Source organism: Caloenas nicobarica, chromosome 9 (assembly GCF_036013445.1).
Source record: "Caloenas nicobarica isolate bCalNic1 chromosome 9, bCalNic1.hap1, whole genome shotgun sequence".
Taxonomy (NCBI): Eukaryota; Metazoa; Chordata; class Aves; order Columbiformes; family Columbidae; genus Caloenas; species Caloenas nicobarica.
In genome coordinates this window covers 3269030-3283742 of record NC_088253.1, presented here as the reverse complement: position 1 = coordinate 3283742, position 14713 = coordinate 3269030, and the positions used below count along the sequence as shown (strand labels likewise).

The 14713-nt window shown below is 44.4% G+C and overlaps 1 protein-coding gene across 3 annotated transcripts in view; it reads left to right on the top strand.

Annotated features, from left to right (window-relative positions):
• Positions 1 to 14713, top strand: part of SIAH1 (siah E3 ubiquitin protein ligase 1) — a 39928-nt gene that overhangs the window by 17743 nt on the left and 7472 nt on the right. The window contains exon 1 of one of the 3 annotated variants that reach the window (XM_065641280.1): positions 2890 to 2998. The exons of 1 other annotated variant lie outside the window; for it this stretch is intronic. The gene's annotated coding sequence lies outside the window, so the exon portion shown is untranslated. Of the gene's footprint in view, positions 1 to 2889; positions 2999 to 3488; positions 3512 to 14713 lie in introns of those variants that run through there. One more of the 3 variants, XM_065641282.1, reaches the window with a different exon arrangement.

Below are 14713 nucleotides of genomic sequence, written 5' to 3'. Positions count from 1 at the left end.
ACAAGAGTGATCGGAGGCCTTGCAGTGGTGATGGAAAGGAACTGATGTAATTTACTGAAGATTAAAGTCTTCAAAAACAGAGAAGGGAAAAAAATGTTTCCATGTTCACTGGAGTGTTTCAAGAATGGGCTAAAATTACAGTGGGAGATGAAGGTTATATACCACGGGGAGAAACAAAGTAATGGTGAGGAAAAACACTAGGGTAGGTTTCACGGGATGGTTTAAAAATTTCTCCTGCAGGAGGATTTTTACGGGCTGTTTGGACAAACATCTGTCAGGAATAATGAAGGCATAGCTGGTTCTCCCTCGGGGCCGGAGGATGGATTAGATGCCTCCGAAGAGACCTTTTCACCCCACGGCAAGGCAGCTCGTGTGACCTTCTGCGGGGTCTGTTTCCGCCAGCCCTCAGCCGAGCTTCGCAGAATCACAGAATCCCAAAGTGTCAGGGACTGGAAGGGACCTCGAAAGCTCATCCAGCGCAATCCCCCCGCCGGAGCAGGAACACCCAGATGAGGTTACACAGGAAGGTGTCCAGGCGGGTTGGAATGTCTGCAGAGAAGGAGACTCCACAACCTCCCTGGGCAGCCTGTTCCAGTGTTTCGTCACCCTCACTGAGAAGTTTCTTCTCAAACTTAAGTGGAACCTCTTGTGTTCCAGCTTGAACCCATTACCCCTTGTCTTACTGTTGGTTGTCCCCGAGAAGAGCCTGGCTCCATCTTCGTGACACCCACCCTTTATATCTTTATAACCATTAAAGAGGTCACCCCTCAGTCTCCTCCAGCTCCAGAGCCCCAGCTCCCTCAGCCTTTCCTCATGAGATGCTCCACTCCCTTCAGCATCTTCGTGGCGCTAAACACAGGACAGGTTGGGTTGGAAGGGACCTTCGAAGGTCACCTAGTCCAAACCTGTTTCGAGCTTTGGGTGAATGTCACCCCAGCTGGAGGGACGGATGGGTCTCAAAGACACTGACATTCCTGTAACTTTCTGGGGAAGTGTCGTGCTGGCTCGTGGAGGAAAACTGAGACGAGTGGTCCTGTCGAGGGAAGGCTTCAGTACTTTCACTGCTCGAGGAACTAATTCCTGTTTGGTGAAAGGCAAATGCTCAGCAACACTGACCGAGGAGCAACGCGTTGATCTGCTACAGGACCACGAGACTGCCAGCTCACCTTTTTTTAGCAAAAAGTTGGTGTTTGCCGGATCAAACCCTTAACCACAGAAACACTTGGTAAGAAATCAGACTAGTGGAACTGATAAGCATTCTGCTTCTCGCATCTAAAAACACTAATGCCACTATGAGAGAAGCTGTTTTCCTCGTCTATAGGCGGAACCTTTTCTGAAGTTTCCACTACTGAATAGACTTCTGTGTGTTTAAAAATACACCAAATGATTGGCCCTGCTCTGTATTAAATTTTAGATGAGGTTCGTAGGGATATGGGTTAGTGCTAGAGTTGGGTTACGTTATGCTTGGACTCAATGATCCTGAGGGTCTCTTCCAACCAGAATGATTCCACGATTCTAAAACCAAAGGTGGAAAAAACCTTCTAATATGGATAACACGTTGCTTCAGGGTAGTGTCCTTCCTATCTGGCACATAAATAATGCTTTACTTAATGTATTTCCTTAAGGATTCAGTAAATCAACCCAACTGTGGGTTGGTGATCATTGCCACGTGCATCACCCCTCATGAATACTTGAAGGAAACGGCTCAGTAACCACTGCACAGCTACGAGATGTGCAGGGAAAAACGACGTGCCGAGAAGTTACACTCCTATAGTTGCCATCCTTTGACAATAAATTATTGATATTATCTATACCTGGGATGATTCTTAAATAGTGGGTTTGGTACATATTGTACAGCGCTGTATTTTTGAGGAACTGCCTTAAAATTAAGCCCAAAAAATTCTCTGAATAAGAGCAGCCTTGGCAGATTCAGCATAAAATGCTATACAAAATGAAGTGCTTTCTGGTCATCAAAAGGAAGGAGGAGGATATTGGGAACCATCTGGATAACCAATTAAACTAGCCAAGAAAACGCTTCAGTCGTTTGAAAATCAAAATAAGAGAGCAAATACATATTTTTAAATATTTTACTGAAAATAAACTGAACAGCGGCTGCCCTCTGGCAAACCTCTGAATGGCTTTAGTAGGTGCACAGGGCCCTGCTCCGACCAAGCACGTGTATGCACGCCATTGCGTGGAGTTCGTGTGCTGGAAGTTACCGATGGATGTTGGGCCAGACCCCGACGAGGGGTTTGGCTTGTGGGCAGCACGGAATCACAGAATCCCAGAATGTCAGGGGCTGGAAGGGACCTCGAAAGCTCATCCAGCGCCGGAGCAGGAACAGCCAGATGAGGTTACACAGGAAGGTGTCCAGGCGGGTTGGAATGTCTGCAGAGAAGGAGACTCCACAGCCTCCCTGGGCAGCCTGGGCCAGGCTCTGCCACCCTCACCATGAAGAAGTTTCTTCTCAAATTTAAATGGCACCTCCCGTGCAGTCCCCAAAGTCACCAGACCGCCCCTGCAGGGCCGCTTCGGGGGCTCCTTCACTTCGCAGATGAACAGCCCGCGCAGCAGGGGCCGGCGCTGCGGCCCGTTCCCCGGGCTCGCTCGCTGCCGGTGCAGCCGGTGCAGCCGGCGGGGCTCGGCGGCCCGCGGCGGGCCCGGCCGGGGTGACGGAGGGCGCGCAGCACGGCGTGTCCCGCGGCCCCTCCGCGCCCTTTGTTCCCCGGCGGGGCAGCCCGGCCCGCGCGCCGCCGCCCCGGGGCGCGTGCGCGGGGGCGCTGCCGGCCGCGCGCCTCGGGAGCGCGCCTGGCGGGCAGGGCTGCTCGGGCGCAGCTGGCGCGGCCCCGCGGCGGCGGCGCGCGGCGGGCGGGGAGGCGGCGCGCGGCCGGGCCGGGCTCCGAGCGTCTCGGCGGGAGCGGCGCAGCCAGTCGGGCCGCAGCGCCATCGGGGGAGCCAGGCCGCCTCAGCGGGGTCCCGCCCAGCCCAGCGCCCGCAGGTAAGCGCGCCGCGGGGCGGGGGGGGGGAAGGCCGAGCGGCCGCCGAGGGGCCGGCTCCCCGCCTGGCTCCGGCGCGGGGCCGCGGAGGAGAGCGGGGGCAAGGCCCCGGCGCGGCCTAGGCCGGTTTCCTGCTGGCGTTGGGGCCCCGCGCCGCCACCGGGCCTGAGGAGCGAGGCGCGGCGGGGCCTGCTCGTCCCCGGCCGGGCCCGCGCGTCCCGGCGGGAGGAGGGAAGCGGCCCCGCGGCGGCTCCGAGCGCTTCGGCCGGGCTATTGTGAGGCGGCGGCCCGGCCCGGCCCGGCTGCTGCGGAGGCCGCGCCGCGGGGCTGCCCCTTTGTGGGGCTCGGGCTGGGCCGCGCCGGGCGCTTTGTGCTGCGCAGCGGGGCCCGGAGAAGGTCAGCGGGCCGGGAGGGGCGGCTGCAGCCGCGGGCCCGCCGCCGGGAACCAGGCTGTAAATGGGTCGCCCGTGTGTGACATGTCCTCGGAAGGCCGCTGCCTGCCCGGCTCTAATCCGGTGAGAGCAAAGAGCGGGGGGGGGGGGATTCTTGCTCATCCTGCGGGTTCCCTGCAAAATTAGAAGCCCGGAGACCTTCGTGCCTTCCCCTTCTCCACGGGTTTAAACAATAGCGTTTGTAGTGAAAGGCAAAGCCTCCGAAGTGTTTATCAGGAGAAGAACCAAGTTTATTTTCCGGTGGTGAACTGGTGGTGTTTTTATAACAAGCTCGCATTTTATTTTTAACCGTAAACATACAATATTTCTCCAATGTTTTCTCCTCAGTCTCTATTTCAGCCAGTCCAGCTGAATCTTTTCTCTGTAATAAGCAGTTCACTCAGATACTAAATAAGTAGATAAAGTGACTTTAATTTTCTGAACGTGGTAGATGAGTGGATGTTAGGGAGCTCATAGCTAATTGGACCAGGTCCTGAAGGACGTGGGATATTCCACACGTGGGACATAGTTTCAGTTGTCTGCTTCTCTCCATTCTGAACTCTGAGGCAAGCACGGTGCATTCCAGGGGGGAAGGAAGACCAAAAGGACTCGGCTCAACCCGAGTTATTCAAGCTGGTCTTCAAGAAGAGTTGAGATGTTAGAATACAGGTAGACTAATACAGAGGCTTTTAGGATAAAACTTGGATCTCTGGACTAGTCATCTGTTGCAAAAAATAACTTTAGGGAGTACATCTGAAGAGTAAATTGTTTAGTTCTACTTCTGTCGTTTGTTTTACCCTGTAACGTTGGTGTAAAAATTGAGCGCTAGAAATGATAACTGCATTAACTTCAGTGGAAACTAATGTTCTTAAATAGCTTTAGCACTTTTCACAGAAGTGAAAAATTATACAGGAAGGCACAAGGATGAGAGTCATCCATCAGTGGTGTAGTTTTAGAAATCTGTTGCGACCCAAGAATTCTGAAACAGATGGAATGATGAGCATTTAGGGCTTGAAAGTGCATGTCATGACCAAGTATCTTGTCCATTAACTTATCATTTCTGTTGGTAAAGTTTTAATGCGATAGTCTAATTAGACTGTACTGGAGGAGTTAGCTCAGAAATTCGGTGACTCTGGCTAAGTAGGTGTGAAGTAAGGAAAGCAAGGATTTTAAATAACACAAGTACTTTCCATGCTTAGGTTTGAGTGTAGTTGCTGCTGTCTGCTTGGTGTGAATTGAGAAAGAGGTACTGCTCAAATGTCCAAGGACACCTGCCTCCAATGGGGAGGACGGGCGAGCGTGAGCGTGTGCACGCAAGAAGCAACTCTTTTTGGTCTGAAAACGGTTTTATGAACGCTTATGTTCACGTGAAACATTATGGAAAACAACACGTGCAACTCTTAGGAGAAGCATGATGTTCTTATAAGTGAGAATCCCTTTGCTTTATTTTTCTGCTTGTAACAGTGTTTGAAATCTTGTAACTGGCAGTTTTAAAAGCTGGACTGAGTTTTGCCGAACAGATCGTTGGTGTGTCTTGCTTTAATGGTTGCTGCATTTTGAGGAGCTGAGCTGAACCAGAATAGTCAAGGCAAATCCATGGTGTCTGAAATTCCACACGCACATAAGGAACTCAGTTCGGATGCATGCACCCAGTCTGCAGAAAGCCCGAGTGAAAATTGTGCTTGTGAACCCTGGTTGGTGCTGCCAGGTGCCACCTGCTGCAGTGACACCCTGGCAAGCCTGGTTCATGTCAACCATCACGGAGGGCCCAAACCTTAGGATCCCTTCTCTGAAGTTTACAGTCTAAAACATCACAAATATCATAGATGCAGGAGTTTGGTGTTGTGGTGTGGTTTTTTTTTTTTTCATTTTCGTTGCTTTGGTTTTTGAAGGAAAATCAGCATTAAGTGAAAACTAGTTGGGAATAAAAGCAAATAGTAAAACATAACCATTTTGACTCTAACAGAAATACACCACAGGTAGAAACATCTTAATAAGATGTTTCATTAATAAGAAAATTTGTTGTAGGCAGTTTACTTTTTTTCAAAGTGTATGTACTGTTCGTGTCTTAAATGTGCCATGTCACGGTAAAATGCAATTTAGGTGTATGGTTTCTGTGTACAGTATCACATTGTGAGCTAGAAATGGAGAAGTACATGTAAATATGGTGGTGTTACTGTGAGATGTCACTGCAGGTTTACCTCAGTTTCTCCTATTAGTACTTTATGCAACAAAAATCTTCCCAAATCATTGACTTGGGGTTGATTTATACCATGCTATAGTGTGTTTAGCTGTTTACTAGGTAAAGATTAATGCCCCATTCGTACTCTTCTGTTTTATGCCACACTTCATATATGTATAGGCTTTATAGTTCTAATCCAGGCTGCATACTATGATTCTGTAATGTCCAGGACAACTATTTTAAATATAGTTTTAAATAGATTTTTCAATATAGCCTGTTTGAGTTAATCTATAAAAGGGTGATTCTTTATGTTATCACAGGAGTAATGAGAGATTTGGTTACTAATTCCACAGTACTTTAATCAGATAAAGTGCTAGATAATGATAGTTAACCAAATGGTGCACTTCTGATTTTGGCTTGTTCCTCCTTGTAGAAACTGCATATGGAAGCTGAGGTTGGTGGTGTTTTCAGTGGGGAAGGAAGATATTACTTGAATGGTATTTGTCCTTTTGCACGTGGAAATGCATTTTTAAAGATTACTGCGGGTATACTACAGTGAAATCAGTTTAAAAAGAGCAGCAAATTCATCTCCAGGCAGTTGTTGTTGACCATTTCCTTTTTTGTTTGCCTTATCTAGAAACAGGTTTGTATCTTTTCTTGTAACAGCTGATGACATTGCTGAGACATGAATTAAAATAAGGAGAGTGTAGTGATAATTTCTGCTGCTTAAAGAACTACTCATCAGCTCCTGTAAAGTGAAACAGCAGTTCTTTGAACTTTGCTTTGTGTGGCATGATGTCTTTAAGTTAATATTTTAAAGTTATTTCCTGCAGTTCTTGCATATAGTACTAAATGGAGCAAAAATTCATTTAGTCTTTGAGAAAGACCATGGTGGCTTCTCAGTGTTTGTTTTTTTGAATGCTGTCAAGGAGGAGCATTTAGAATGCCACACTTTTAAAGAGTTATTTTCAAATATGTGTTCAGATGAAATATGTCAAAGGAAAACTATACATGAAGGAAAATTGTATGTTAAATTTTGCTAATGTACAGATTGTCAAAAATGTTGAAAAGGCTTTAACTGGAGTAGGAGCATTTTAAAACAATTTAGTGTTAAATTAGAGGAGAGGAAGCTTGAAAATAAATTCCTTTGTGTAAATATTGCTAGAGCTTAGAAATTTGAGTGTATTAAAAGCCTTATCTTTGTGGTTTCTGTTTATTCTCTACTACAGATCTTTCCTGAGCGAGGGTTCTGTGTTTTCTGTTTCTTGCAAGGGGATGACAACTCAAATATGAGGTTTCTAAGTTCTGTTTTATAAGTCTCAGTACACGTTGCTTAATGCTGAAACGTGGTGTAGGTACTAGTTTGAAGTGGGTTTTAAAAGTTACATTTTTCCTATGATTTTTCTAAAAGTCAGTGTTATTTCTAAAATACGTGGTTAGTCGCTGTTAACACAGAGGTTTTGGGAAAGAACAATAGAAGCTGTAGAACTGCAGGAGCTGCAGCACGTCCAGTTCTGCAGCAGGTGAAGAGTTGCTGCTCAGGCTGCCAGTGATAACTCACAGTCTCGCTGCCACCACCGGGAACGCGAAACAGGCCAGTTTTAGCCCCAAGTTTAGTTGAAAACTCACCACCTGGGTAACTACTACCCGGTTTCCAGAGCAGCTTACTGCCTGGTCACGTAAGAGCCGGTGCCGCTGCAGATGTCACCGCTGTCACTGCTGGGGCAGAACGGGCTCGTCCCCCAGTTCCCCCTGCGTTTGCTGTCTTGTGCTGTGGGCACTCGCGTGTCGTAGTTGTGCAAGGCTGATCTGGCTGAGTCCGTGACCTTAGAGAGAAGAACAACTCGTGGGTTTGGTGGCAGGTTGCTGTTGGTCGCTGTAGAAATGGTGGGATTGCACGTACACTGCATGTGTGACCGGCGTCCCGGAGCCTCTGTCTGCTGGGCTGTGCTTTGTGCTATAGATGAACCATTTTCTTCAGCTGTTTGCAATGGGATCTGAAAGCTCATTAAAAGTCCTGTAACTAGGCAGTTCTTAAAAGTGCTATTAAAGTAGTTAAGAACCTTAAAACATGTAATGTTGCTACTTCTCTTTGAAAACTAATGACTGTAACTCTTTGTATCAGCTTAGCACCACAACCTGAATTCTGTCCTCAGATCTGTGAAAATGGACTCTGTGATTTTTTTTTTTTAATTTCATACCTCCTGACAATTTTTTGACCAGACATAGGACTCAGAATTTACTACAGTCTTATGATCAGATATATCAATCTTATTAAGTTAACCTAATGTTAATCGTATTTGAAACATACTTCGATATGTGTTTGTGTGTTGACACATGTATAACGCTACTTTAAGGTATACAAGACAAACTTCTCATGTTTAACTCAGGCTAGTTTTTAAATTCAGGTAAACTTGTTCACTTTTGCCTATATTTGAGCCTTAAGTCTTGTTTCCTTCTTACGTGCCTATGCCTTTGTCTTTTTGTAAAAGCTGTCAAAATGCTCTGCTCAACTAATATGTTGATTTCCGAATGACTTTATTTTGAAATATATATGTGTAATATGTACATAAAAGCATTAGAGTCACAAAATGACTTTCATTCACAGGGATTTTTTTCCCCTTTTTTGTGCATGGAGGTGTCAAGGCGGTTGCGAGTTAATTTGTGTAGGGTTCATCTCTACATGGCCAATATCTGTGTGATTACGCAAGTCCATTAAGGATGTAATTTGAAGACTGGTTGCACAGGTGTGGCTAGGGAATAAATTGGCTGGCAGATGTTGATGGTGTAGTATTAAATTTTGGTCTGGCTTTTTGCTAGGTCAGGTATAGTCGTTAGAAAGGAAATTTTACAAATAAAAAGTATGCATTCCGTAGCAGAAGTTGAGATGGACATTCTTCTACAACAGCACCTGTAAAGCAGGAATTTTAAGAGCACGTTTACGTGAATTAAAACCAGCTGCTACCCTAAAGAGCTTTACTTTAAAATCAGGTGTTCCATTTAAGGAAAAGTTGTTCCTTGTGCAGTCGTAATTCTTCTGTGGACGTACAGGTAGGTGCTCAACTGCTAAAGGAGGTGAGTGTGGGGAAAAAGATAATTTCAGGAAGGCTGTTCCTTAATATGCATATGAAGAAGTAGACTTAGGGCTGCCTGTGAAACTTGAAAATTTTTATTTCCTAATATTTGAATGCTAGATCTTCCAACCTAATATATTTTTAATACATTCCTGTAAAAGAGAAAGGCTAAAAAGTACTGGAGGTTTACAGTTATGCTCTAGATGGCTGGTCATTGTTAGGATTTGATGTTTAAGATTCAGCACTGCAACATAGACTCAAGTTTTGATTTAAGTACGTAACAGAAGATAGGACAATATTTTGCAGAGAAGGACGCAGTGGTAGGTGTTGAATTTAGAAAGTGCTGATCGAGAAAGCATGAAGTAGCAGAAAGATACATCTACTCCTCTCATTTCTAAACCATTTCTAATATATTGTGTTCTATTTTCTGATGCAGACTCAGGCCTCACTTCAGAGCGAAAATGGTTGAGTTTTCATTTTGTATGCCGTGAAGCATTTCCCAAGCAACACAAATAAGTGACATAGTGAGTGCATTTTACTTAGCATTTGAGACATACCTGATCAGAATGTAATGGCAATAAAAGAACATATAATTCTCTTACCCAGGAGCTCTTTTTCTGCTGAAATGGAATCACTTGCTTCAAAAGCTGGGGCGTTGAATCTGCACAGAGAAAGCTGAGGGAATTTTTTTGGCAATACAAGGATCCCTCTAAAGAAAGGTTCCTTTATTTGCTTTCCATAAAATGTCAGTATGGAGTTGATGTCTCAGTAGGAGGCCTTCAGATTAGATACAACAGAATTAGTGAGAAGGGTGTTGCCGAATTTGTGTCTCTGATGTCCACTGGAATGAACAGAGGGCAGTTACCATATGTGAGCAGGGGCCGCAAAGTAAACAGGGATTGAAGACTACTGCTGACTGTAAAAACCAAGATGTTAAATAATTTAATAGGGTGTCCTTTAGTGGATAATGATATTTAGTCATTATGAACCTGAAGTAAATCTGAATAGGGTCCACAGAGTTAATTTGGTATCCTTATCAAGTTAATTCCTTCCCTTTTGCATTAATGTCTGAGACTCGCAGCTACTGACGGTATTTTAAAACCTGCAAAAGGCAGGGCGGTGCTTGCCTGTGGTGACTCAGAAACTTGTGACGGAGCAGGAACCAAATCCAGGTCTCCCATGTCACAGACCACTAATTTTTTTTTTTTTCCCCAAGGTTTCAAAGAATGCTCAGTCGTTCATGTAACGTGGTGGTCTGTGGAGTCAGCAGTTCAACCCCTTTCTGTTTGCTGTGCCTCAGGTTGATAATACTTGCTGGAAAAGTGCTCTTATTTGTGAGATAAAGCCACATTGCCAAACGGTTGTTTTCCTGAAAAGCAGCCGTGCTGTTGCTCTGTGCAGGAGTGTGACCATGGTAGACTTGTCAGTAGCCAAGTTTGAGAATTTGAGTTACATTCTAATAACAATTTAAAAAAAAAAAAAAATTTTTAATAGGGGCAGTTGAATGCTTGTGCAACAATACTACAGAAACTACAGGAACAGTTGATTCAGAACTGATGAGTGGGTAAAAATTAAGTGACTTAACCATATTGGTTTTAATGGAGGCACATGTACTTCAAAGTGTGGATGCTAGAAATACAAGACATTAGAAGATGAGAATTGAAAGAAATGAAGTACTGAAAAGTTTGGAACCATCAGAACTGTGAAAATGCCACTGTGTTTTCGCACTTCTTTTACAAAGGTCTTGTATTTATTACAATGCAAATAATCCCAGTGCTCTTTATTTTCTACCCACAGCATATCAACAAAATACAAAAACCTGTGTCCCATGTTAGATTTCCATAGCTTTCCTTTTGAATTAGATATCCGTAGAAGGAAAATATTAGTTCCAAAATGTAGGAATGTAAATTTTTAAACATCCTATTTTGCTTTATAATTTGTTGATTGTCTGAATTTAAAATGTTGTGCGTTTTATTCTCTTTGTGTTGTGTGTGTGTGTGATTAAGACTAGAGATTCTGTGTAGGTTAGTATGAGAAGTTCTGAAAAATTAGTAGTTTCTGGTGAGTTCAAAGTGAGGCCTCCGGTGTCACCGCTCCGTGCTCTGCGGTGCTGAATGTGCTGATGTGTAGGTTTCGTGTCTGACATACCTCGGGATCTGCACCCTGGAATCTCAGCTCTCCGGGCCCTCCCTCCGTGTTCGCTCACCCTGCGCAGGTCAGGTTGCCATTCTTCACGGGGCTGCGCTGTCAGCAGCGCTGCTTCCAGGAACACCGAGCAAAGAATAAATCAGTATTTAAGGTGGACATATGTACGAACCCGAGCAACGCACAAGATGGAGAGATCTTTATAAAAATAGTCAGCATATGTAATCCTGTGCCGCCTCCTCCTACAGAGCTGCTTTCTGTGTCGTGACGAGTCTCTTTTATAGGCCAGGTCCTCCTTGATCAGCTCTGGTTATTTTGGTGCTCTGCTCCCTAGTACTATTTAGTTATACAGGAAAAATATTGAGCATAAAACAGGTCTGGAATTTGAATTGGAAGAGTTATCGCAGAAAAGACTTTGAACGTGAAGGTGCATGGAAGTGCAGGTGTTGGAGCGGAGCCCGCTGGAGCCAAGGTAGGCGCTTCACGGCACACCCTGCGCTGCCGCAGACACCGCGCGGTGATGCAACATCGCACGGCAGTTACAGTATGCAGGAGGAACACCGGGCTTGCGAAAGCAGAGCGAGGGCAGAGACACAGCCCCCAGATCGTACACCCGGTAGGATTTGCTGTCAACATTTACACAGGACTTTCTTTACTAATGGAGCGTAACTGTGTGCAGAACCCATCTATGGTATCTTGTAGAACAGAATTAAGTGCTTCCTGCTTCAGATACTTCTGGATGGTTGTATATGTTACAGCATGAAAAATAACCAGCTTTTTTTCCTGGTGCTATTACTAATTCGCTTTGTAGCCGATCCTCCTGTGTGCCTGCCTTACTTTTTATTGCAGCATTCTGTGTCTGGTAAGAGGTAAATGTCTGCCTGTGTTTATAGAAATTACTGTTGGAAGATGATTCTGATGCAGCTCAGTGCGCTCTGTGCACAGTGAAAGGAAATGAGATATTACTAAAAAATAAAATACAAACAGTATTCCCTGTTATTGTTTGCACAGAGTTGCCTGTACTTTCATATGAAGTTTTTCTTTGTTTTGTTAGAGTCTGTGGTTTTCTGCCGTCTTTATTTTGAAACTTGTACTTCTGCTTTATCTCAGCCTCGCTGTGCTCAGACTACGGCGAAAGGCGCCTTGAGTTTGGTGTCTGAGAGGGTGAGCGTGGGACAGCTGGGAGTTCCTACCATAGTTTATCATGCTGTAGGTTCCATGTGTGTGCACGCTGGGGGTTCAGGTGTGCTGGGGGTTCAGGTGTCCTGCGGCAAGGAAGGCTCCGGTCATTGACCAGCTGCCGATGGTGGTACTGGGGACACACGAAAAGTGGTGACTTTAGTGGCAGAACCCGCTCAGGTGCGGGGCTGTGCAGTGGGGTTCTATGGCGCCGCCTCCGTGCCTCTCTGGGAGGTGGGATTCAGCAGTGGCAGTGAGATAAGTTATTTGCTTGTTTTTAAAAAGGAAAAAATGTGGTAATGTCAAATTTGGAATTGACCCATGATCTTTTTAATGCAAGTGTTTGGGTTTGCTTTGTATTTAAAGAATTATTGTTTTTCTCTGTATTTTTGTTTAACTACTTCAAAAGGTTATTTCACGAGTTTGCAGCTTAACTTTTTTTTTAAATTACAATGGATAACCCAATATCAATAATTTTTGCTGTTTTTGCTTATACCAGTTTATTTCATGTATTGCTGCATTTTCTTTTTCTAGCACTGGCATTCAATTTGTTGTTTTTCATATAGCTTGAATTTTCAGGAATTTCCTTTATAGTTCCCTTAGCTTTTGCTTTCTGTCCTGCTTCTTCTCCTTCCAAGCTCGAAAGATGGGGGAGATAAACATCCTGTTTTGCTTTATAATTTGTTGATGGTCTGAATTTACAAAGAAACCTGCTTTCTTCTATATTGCTACTTATAAGACATGGGAAAGCTGGGATGTTCTGTGGTCACATGCTACACAATGAGCAGTCCAAACTCAGGTTTTGCTATTGATCAGACATTTCTAGTTTTCAATTTTAGGATGAAATTTGGGGGTTTACCAGTTAGTTGTTTTTTTTTTCTCTGAGCTTTGTTGCTCAGCTTGTCTTTCTTTGCAAGACTGGAGCGTCATAGCAGAACAGTCTCTGATATTCCATGCTAACCTAGATTTTGATTCTCTAGAATATGGAAAATTCTGGTTGGCTAGAGCACGGGTTATTTCCTTTTTAAAATGGATTCTTTGTTGCATTTAAAAATTAATGCTATAGTCATGGTAGTAGTCGCTTGCTAATATGATTTCATGTGGTTGTTGTATATCTTCTACAGGACGCCATTCCTTCTTAATTTTACGTTATAAAGTTGTTGGAAAGAAAATCTTTGATAGCTAGAAAAAAACACCTCCTGGGTTGATATTTAATATTCTGGCATAGGTAGACAGGAGAAATAGTTAATGGTAGTGACGAGGCAGGAGTCAAACAGCACCAGCCAAGGCTCAGGTTTTTGTGTTGGATTAGAAACAGGTCACCGTCATTTGGGGGGCGTAATGACAGTGTTTGTGTTGACACAGTGCTGTTCGTATCTGCGTGTGCCACAGAGCAGGCGCTGAATTTGGAGGAGCTCCGGGCTGCCCACAAGCGATGACTCAACTGCTCATCGTGTGGTGTCCGAGATAACGCATGACAGCGTCAGAAACATGGAGCGTTCGTGGCGGGTGGTTCACTGCAGAGGTACCGATTCCATGACTGTATACATCCAGTGGGATTTCCTTTCCTGATGATTGGATATAGAGGGGTTAGTGGGGAGTGTCTTGAGGTGCAAGAAAAAAAAAAACGACCTGCAATTTCAGGCAGGCTGGGTCACTACAGGCTACTGGAAATTGTGGTCCTTTGGTATGAAAAGGAGATGGACTGGACAGATGACATTTTGGAAAAGGAAATCATCATGAGAGTTGCCTCAATTTTGCAAATTTTTTTTGTCTTGTTTTATAATATTCTGTTACGTTGTATTGATCTGGCTTTTGGTTATTATGTCGTAGAAGAGAAGCCCCGAGGTGTCTGAAATAACAAATAGCGTATAGTTAAGGGACGTTAAAGACAACAGTGTGTTGAAAAAGGTCATAATTCATGAATCAAAACCAGAGTGCGTAGAGGCTAACAGGTGCTAGGTAGCTGGTTAATAATGTATATGATGAAGTGTGGTGTGGAAGCTGAGCAGTGGGTGCAGGGGCTGTCTGCGCAGACCGCGGTTGTATCTGCGCTGTCAGGCCTTTGTGCCCAGCGTCTCCCGAGAGCTGCGAGACACACATTGGTAGACTTCAGAACGGAAAACCTTGGGCCCTGACGTGTCTTTCAAAATTTAAATAGGAATTAAAAAGATTAATTAAAAAATATATTCACAAGCTATTCTCTGGGACGCTTGTGCATAATCCTCTAAATGTTGCATGTGTTTGATTGCTCAAGTGTGGTGGTGAGGGCAATATATAATATTTTCGCTAGAGCCTGCTTAAACCTTTTTCGCCTTCTGTTTTTCTGTACATGAACAGTTATGAGTGCAAGAGGAGACCGAGGAAAGGAGGATTCCTTGGAAAATTATTTTCAGAAATATTAAGTATGTGTAGTTTAAAACCTGGCTTCATTGTACTATAGATGTTGCTCTCAGCAGTTCAAGACTTCGTAATCGAGCGGCTGTGGTACAAAAATATGGTATCCTAAGAATTTTTAATGTAAAATTAACCTAATACTACTATAAAAATCGCAAGAAAGTTCCCTATTTAAAATAAACTGGTGCCCCTTTTTGATCAGAACAAAATGTGCTTTTTAATTACCTTCATTCTCAAGATAATATTCACTTGGGACTTTCGTGTCAGTAACACTTGCGGTTTCTTGCGCACAATATTCTGTACTCATGT